Source organism: Petaurus breviceps, unplaced genomic scaffold (genome assembly GCF_028583685.1).
Source record: "Petaurus breviceps papuanus isolate PSGF00001 unplaced genomic scaffold, PetGlider_PUasm1.0 171, whole genome shotgun sequence".
In the NCBI taxonomy this organism is placed as follows: domain Eukaryota; kingdom Metazoa; phylum Chordata; class Mammalia; order Diprotodontia; family Petauridae; genus Petaurus; species Petaurus breviceps.
This window is the reverse complement of record NW_027185754.1, coordinates 20,520,801-20,529,426: the sequence shown is the minus strand read 5'-3', so window position 1 is coordinate 20,529,426 and position 8,626 is coordinate 20,520,801.

The following is an 8,626-nucleotide window of genomic DNA, read 5'->3' as shown; positions in this document are numbered from 1 at the left end:
AATATTGCTGAAACTCATATCTGACTATGCCTCATCTGTTAAAAAAAAAAACTTAAGTGTCTCCCAGTTATTGACTTCAGGATAATATGACAACTGGCATTTATGTAGTGCTTGAAATTGCAGAACATTTTACATACATTTTCTCTTTTGATCCATATAACAACCTCTTAGGTAGGTATTACAAATATTTATAACTCCATTTTACAAACAAAAAAATTGAAGGTGAGGGAGATTAAGTGACTTGTCTCCAGTGCCAGAAGCAGGTTTCAAACCCAGTTTTCTCCTGTTTTAAGTTTAGAACCATATCTGCTATACCACAAATGCAAACATCGTAAGCTGAAATATAAATCCCTCTGCAATTTTTCCATTATAGATAAAAACATTTTCCAATGGAATTCAGTATTTTCCTCTTCTCTGCAACTCCTGTCCTTATATAAGAAGGCTTTTTTTTTTTTTAAAGCAATCGGGGGTTAAATAACTTGCTCAAGGTTACAGGGCCAGTTATTTTTGTGTGGGTGCCTAGTATCTGAGGCCAGAACCAATCCCAGGTCTCCCTAAGCTGGGGCTGGCACTCTTACTCGCTGTACCACCTGGCTGCCTCTAAGCAATTGGGGAACTTGCTCAAGGTTACAGGGCCAGTTATTTTGTGTGGGTGTTAAATATCTAAGCCCAGAACCCGGCCCGGTGCTCTTACTCAGTGTGCCACCTGGCCACCCCTATAAGAAGGTTTTAAGGTCCACTTAGATGTTCCCTCCAAACCCTTTACCTCTCAGTTCCTAAGCCTCCTTAAATCCAGTGACCTACATCTTAAGTCCACTTTAGCCAAACATAGATATGCTGGATACACTAGATCTTACCATTACCCATAAATGTTCTGCTTCCCTAATTGAAAACTTTAACATTCCTCTCTATTTGAACATATCCGGTCATTCCACCTTTCAACTATTCTTTGTCCCTTGTGAGCTAGATCTTAATCCTTATTGAGACCTTTGGTTCCTCTACCCCTCAGTATTTTCTCAAACTATTACCCTTGCTCTTACTTCACTTTTCTCCTCCAACTTCAACCCAGTAGTAACTTCTTGACTGTCCTCTGCTCTTGAATCCCTTGCCCCTTTTTCCTCTTTCCAAACTTCAGACCTAGATTATTCTCACCTTCTACCTCTTCTACTCTAACTCAACATTTGCTAAACATAGCTGGAGAAAATCTCAGAGTCTTCTGGATTTGGTACATTACAGTTTATGTTATCCAGTCTCAAATAGACCTTTTCTACAGCAAAGCAACTTTTATTCCTTTCTAATTGATTGCTTATTCCAAATTTTTTCTTATCTTCTTAAGTCTCCTATACCCTCACACCTCTCCCTCTCGTGTCACCATATTTAAGGACTGTCTCTCTTATTTTACTGGGAAAATAGAGATGATTCAATGTTTGTTCCCTCATCTTCCATTGTCTTTATCCCCAAACCCCTGGATATCTCCCACTCTTCCTTTCTCCTACTCTCTCATGAAGAGGTAACCTTTCTTGCCAGTTCTAACCCCTCTACATTTGATCTTCTTTCTTCATCAGAGTGTGTGCTCAAACATCTCCCCTGTGGAATATATAACCTCTCCCTATCAACTGATTCCTTACCTGGTGACTTCATACATTTCCAAGTGACTCCCATCTTTAATAAAAACTTCTTTAGACTCTACATACTCTAAGACTATCACGCTATAGTTCTCCTCTCTTTCTCAACCAGACTTCTTGAAATAGCTGTCTGTATTCACTACTTTCATTTTCGCTTCCTCTCCTCTCACACACTCCTTAGTGCTTTGCAGTCTGTCAATTTAGAACTCAGCCATAGAACTCAAAGGAAATTGCTTTCTACACAACCTGGTCCCAAACTATCTTTTCATTCTCATTAAACATTACTGCCCCTCTCATACTTTGATCTGAACTGGCTTTCTCTCTTGCCTAATCACCACACTCCCATCTTGCCTACAATAGACTTCTCCATACTCAGCCTCATTTGGTCCCTCTTTTCCTTTAATATACATCATAGGCTGAAACATGTTAATTTTCCCTTCTGCTAGTGTTCTCCCTCCTAAACTAACTTGAGTCTTTATTTTGTAACAAAATACTTATAATTTGTACGTGTTTGTATTTTTTGTATATTTATACTGTATGTATTTTTACATATACTTGGCTCCATTACATTGTAAATTCCTTAAGAGTAGGAATTGTTGGGGCAGTTAGGTAGCTCAGTGAATAGAGCACTGGCCCTGGAGTCAGGAGGACCTGAGTTCAAATACAGCCTCACTTGATACTAATTAGCTGTGTGACCTTGGGCAAATCACTTAACCCCAATTGCCTTGCCTTCCTGCCCTCCAAAAAAGAAAAATTAGGAATTGTTTGGTTCTTTGTGCTTACATTCCTAGTGCTTGCCATAGTACTTGATTGACACATCTCCTTCATATCCTGTGTCTCAACTGAACAGGTTTCCTAGTTGCATTGTAGACTTGGCGTTATAGCTCTAAAACCTGTGTATTTTCTTTTCTTCTTTTAAAAAAATTCTTTTTGGGGCAGCTGGGTGACTGCAGTGAATAGAGTACCAGCCCACGAATCAGGAGGACTAGAGTTCATATTTGGCCTCAGGCATTTGATACATTTATTACCTTTGTGACCTTGGGCAAGCCATTTAACCCCAATTGCCTTGCCTTCCCCCCTCTAAAAAACAAACAAGCAAAAAAAAAAACCATAAAAAATTTTTATTTAGTATTTTATTTTGCCCAGTTAAATGTAAAAACATTTTTAGCATTCATGTGTGTGTAATTTTATTTTATTTTTTTAAATTAAATTTTATGTTTATTTTTAGTTTACATCATTCATTTCCACAGGGTTTTGAGTTACAACTTTTCTCCTCATTTTTCCCCTACCCACCACCCTAAAACCGCGATCCCACTGTATACCCCTTCCCCCAATCTGCTCTCTCCTATATCCTTCCCCATTCCCCCTCCAACTTTCTAGTAGGGCAAAATGGATCCATACGCCAATGCCTCTGTATCTTATTTCCCAGTCGTGTGTAATAATAATAATAATAATAACAATAATAACAATAATAATAATAATGATATATTTTTTAAACATTTGATTTTAAAACTTCGAATTCCAGATTCTTTCCCTTCCTTCCTCATCACCCATCCTTACTGGAAAGATAAACAATTCAGTATAGGTTGTACATGTGTAGCTATGCAAAACATTTCCATAGTGGATATATTGTGAAAGACTGACTATATTTCCCTCCCTCCTATCCCTCCTCTCACTTGTTCTGTTCTCTACTTTGACCCTATCCCTTTTCAAAAGTGTGTGCTTCTAACTTCCCTCCCCTCCATTATCCCCCCTCTCATCTCCTTCCCCCCCTATTCTCCTGTAGGGTAAGATACCCTGTTTAGTGTGTATGTCATTCCCTCCCTAAGCCAAATTCAGTGAGAATAAGGTTGACCCATTCCCTTTTGCCTTCCTGTTCTTCCCCTCCATTGCAACAGTTTTCCCTTGCTTCTTCTGTATGAGATAATTTACCCCATTCTGTCTCTCCCCATCTCCTCTCATTATATTCCTCTCTCATCTCTCAATTTCACCTTTTAAATATCATCTCTTCCTATTCAATTGATCCTGTCCCCTCTGTCTATGTATACCTGTACGCATATACATACACATTCACATATGTATTCATACACCCATATACCCTCCTATATAGACATATGCATATGTATACATGCATATATATGTATATACACACATTGTATTCCCTTCAACTATTCTCATACTGAGAAAAGCTTCATAAGTTACAATTATCCTTTTTCCATGTGGGAATGTAAATAGTTCAACTTTGATAAGTTCCTTATGATTTCTTTTCCCTGTTTAGCTTCTCATGCTTCTCTTGCTTCTTGTATCTTCAATGTCAGATTTTCTATTCAACTCTGTTTTTTTCATCAAGAATGCTTGAAAGTCCTCTATTCCATTGAATAACCATATTTTCCCCTGAAACATGATACTCAGTTTTGCTGGGTAGGTGATTCTTGGTTTTAATCCCAGCTTCTTTGCCCTCCGGAATATCATTCCAAGCCCTTTGATCCCTTAATGTAGAAGCTGCTAGATCCTGTGTTATCCTGATTGTGTTTCCACAATATTCAAATTGTTTCTTCTTGGCTACTTGTAATATTTTCTCCGTGATCTGGGAACTGTGGAACCTGGCTATAATATTCCTAAGAGTTTTCTTTTGAGGATCTTTTTCAAAAGGTGATTGGTAGATTCTTTCAACCTCTATTTTGCCCTCTGGTTCTAAAACATCAGGGCAGTTTTCCTTGAGAATTTCTTGAAGGATGATTTCTAGGTTCTTTTTTTGATCATGGCTTTCAGGTAGTCCAATAATTTTTAAATTATCTCTCCTGCATCCATTTTCCAGGTCAGTGGTTTTCCCAATGAGATATTTCACATTGCCTTCTATTTTTTCATTTGTTTGTATCTGTTTAATAGTATCTTGATTTCTCATAAAATCACTAGGTTCCATTTGCTCCAATCTAATTCTGAAGGAATGATTCTCTTTCAGTGAGCTTTTTAGATTCTTTTTCCATCTGGCAAATTCAGATTTTTAAGGCATTCCTGTCCTCATTGGCTTTTTGAGCCTTTTTTGCCATTTGAGTTAGTGTATTTTTTAAGGTATTATTTTCTGTAGTCAGGTTGTTGACTCTCTTTTCATGATTTTCTTGCATCATTGTCATTTCTCTTCCCAGTTTTTCCTCCACTTTTTTTATTTGGTTTTCAAAATCCTTCTTAAGCTCCTCCATGGCCTGTAAGCAGTTCATATTTTTCCTGGAAGCTTTTGGTACAGGAGTTCTGACTTTGCTATCTTCTTCCTGTATCCTTTTTGTCCCCAAAATAGGAATCTAAAGTTGGATTGCTGTGCTTGCTTTGCTTCCTTTGCTTGCTCATGTTGCTATTCAATTACTTGACTTCTGAGCTCTTTGCCACTGTAGAACTCTTCTTCCAGAGGAGACCTTTGTCCCAAATTGCTGGGGATTTTGCAGCTGCTGGAGCTATTAGTTGGGTGCCCTCTCTGAAGCCTCCACTGGCTCTGGCACCTGGTCACACACCCCAGGACCTCCACCCTAGACAGTGATCCACATCCAAGCAGGTCAAAGCAAGAGCGATTACCCCCTGAATGGCTGCTGGTCTCCTTACAGTCTGCAGACTAGAGTTCTGAAGCAGCCACATGGCAGTTGCTTGGCTGCTGCACCTCAGCTGCCTCTCCCTTGGGGGGCAGAGGCCAGACTGCACTCCCAGACCCCCTGTTCCCAAAGTCCACAATGATCTCTCACTTTGTCTTTGGCATTTATGGGTTGATAATTCTGGAAACCACCACAGCTGCTGGTGATCCACTCTCCTGAAGTCCACTCAGCTGCGGCTGGTCAGGGGGTCCCCTTGGGCTAAAACCTTGGGCTTATACAGGGCTGGGCTCTCCTCCCAGCTGATCGATCCTTCCTTCCAGGCTGCCTTCAGAGGGAGATTTGTTTCTCTCTGTCACTTTGTGGGTTCTGTAGCACTAAAGTTTGTTTAGAGTAATTTTTTATAGGTATTTGAGATGGTTATGGGGGGTGAGCATATGGAGTTTTCCTGCTTCTATGCTGTCATCTTGGCTCCACCCCCTTTTGCAGTCATTTTTAAAACTTTGAGTTACAAATTCTCTCCCTCCCTCCCCCACAACCCCCCATCGAGAAAGCAAACATTTCTATATAGATTACACATGTATAGTTGTGCAAAACATTTCTATATTAGTCATGTTGTGAAAGAAAACAGACCAAAAAAAACCCTCAAGAAAAATAAAGTGGAAAAAAAAAGTATGCTTCAATCTGTACTCAGACTCCATCAGTTCCTTCTGTGGGAATGGAGAGCATCTTCCATCATAAGTCCTTCAGAGTTGTCTTGGATCATTGTATTGATGAGAATAGCTAAGTCATCCATGGCTGATAATCTTACAATATTGCTGTTACTTTGTACACAATACATTTCACTTTGCATCAGCCCATGCAAGTTTTTTCCAGAATTTTCTGACAGCATGTAATGCAATGCCAAGGAAAGGCAACTTCCCAAGGTTCAAAATACCAGCATAGGTGCTCTCCATTTTATTCAATGACCAACCAAGAACAGAGAAGATCAAAACATGAATCATTCAAAATACAGCATTTACTAAGTGTGATTAAATAATCTCCAAGTACTACCCCACCCCAGGACCTTCCACTCATTCAATCAATTACAAAGTCCCTGTCTAATTACTACTCCACCCCTAGGCTGTACCTTCATTTAGTCCATCACAAAACCCCTCTTCTCAAATGGAGATTAGTTTCCAAACATAAGTAAAGTACATTCATTTGTTCAACCATAGAACACAAAAAGGTCAAAAGTTCCCCACCCCTGGATCACAATTGAATCTACCCCAGAGTTACAACAAGTTTGAGCACAGCATTTAATACCCAAATGGAGGTCTTTTCTTCACCTTGACAGGAGGCAAGTTCTCAGCAATCTTTGTTCCTGGGGAGACAAAGCTTAGCAAGGCCACAAGATACATTGCCAGTCCCTCCATTAATTCATCCTCTATCTGTAGAACAGTCCTAGAACCCCTGAAAACATTAGCAAAACCCTCTCCCAGGATTTCTGTAAACATACAACAAGAAAATCCTTCTTCAGGGCTTCTGAACCAACAGAAAGGTTCCCAGACCCCTGCAACAACAGCACTGTCCTTCACCAGTGGACAGTATTCACTCTCTGTCTGCAGGACAGTCTCAGGAGCTCTTAGCCAACAGCCAGGTTCCAGGACTTCTTCAACAAAAGGATTGTCTTTCACCAGTGGACAAATCTAGCAAAACAACATCAAAACAGACAGACAAAGTACCAGCAAAACAGCCATGTCTCCTCAGTCCTTGGCAGCTCAGGGGGCAGGTCTCAAAAGTCCAGGGCAATTCAAAGTGGCCCCCAGCAATTCTCTCAGTCTCTCTCTACCTCCAGGAGGTGCTGCTTCGAAAAAGTTCTTCTGCCTCTCTCTTGCTTCTCCAAATCTACGTCACCAGCTCCTCCCAGTTCAAGACTTTCTTTTCACATCAACAAGTCCATCCCACAGGTGGGATTAACAAACTCTGGGTTTTAACACAATCAATTTGAAAACCAAGCAAATACAGGGGAATCTTTATATTCCATTACTATCACACAGCACCTATTAAATCTTTTATTATTTCTCTTTCCTGTTTACCTTTATTCATGAGAAGCATAAAAAGGTAAACAGGAAAGGCAAATCATAAAGGTGCAATAATTTTAAAATTATCTCTCCTGGATCTGTTTTCCAGGTTCATTGTTTTTTCAGTGAGATATTTCACATTGTCTTCTATTTTTTCATTCTTTTGGTTTTGTTTTGTTGCTCCTTGATTTCTCATAAAGTCATTAGCTTCCATATGTTCCATTCTAATTTTTAAGGAACTATTTTATTCAGTGAACTTTTGGATCTCCTTTTCCATTTAACCAATTCTGCTTTTAAAAGCATTCTTCTCCTCATTGGTTTTTTGGACCTCTTTTTACCATTTGCCCTAGTCTGTTTTTTAAGGTCTTATTTTCTTCAGTATATTTTTGCTGGGTAGGTGATTCTTGGTTTTAATTCTAGCTTCTTTGACCTCTGGAATATCATATTCCATGCCCTTCACTCCCTTAATGTAGAAGCTGCTAGGTCTTGTGTTATCCTGATTGTGTTTCCACAATACTCAAATTGTTTATTCTTGGCTGCTTGTAATATTTTCTCCTTGATCTGGGAACTCTGGAATTTGGCTATAATATTCCCAGGAGTTTTCTTTTTGGGATCTTTTCTTTTCTTTTTTTTGCTTTTTAGAGGGCAGTTGGTGTTAAGTGGCTTGCCCAAGGTCACATAGCTAGTAAGTGTGTTAATTGTCTGAGGCTGGATTTGAATTCAGATCCTTGTGACTCCAGGGCCTGTGGTCTATTCGCTGTGCCACCTAGCTGCCCCTTTGGGATCTTTTTCAAGAGGCAATAGGTGAATTCTTTCAATTTCTATTTTGCCATCTGGTTCTAGAATATCAGGGCAATTTTGCTTGATAATTTCTTGAAAGATGGTATCTAGGCTCTTTTTATTTTGTTTGTGGCTTTCAGATAGTCCAGTAATTTTTAGATTATCCCTCCTGTATCTATTTTCCAGATCATTGATTTTTCCAGTGAGAATAGTCATTAGCTTCCATTTGCTCTAATCTAATTTTGAAGGAATTATTCTCTTCAATGAAATTTTGAAATTCCTTTTCTATCTGGCAAATTCTGCTTTCTAAGGCATTCTTCTCCTCATTGGCTTTTTGGGCCTCCTTTGCCATTTGAATTAATCTATTTTTTAAGGTGTTATTTTTTTCAGTCAGGTTGTTGACTCTCTTTTCTTGATTTTCTTGCATCATTCTCATTTCTCTTCCCAATTTTTCCTCCACTTCTCTTACTTAGTTTTCAAAATCCTTCTTGAACTCTTCCATGGACTGTAACCAGTTCATATTTTTCTTGGGAAAGTTTGATTCAGGAGTTCTGACTTCGTTATCTTCTTCCTGTTCCAT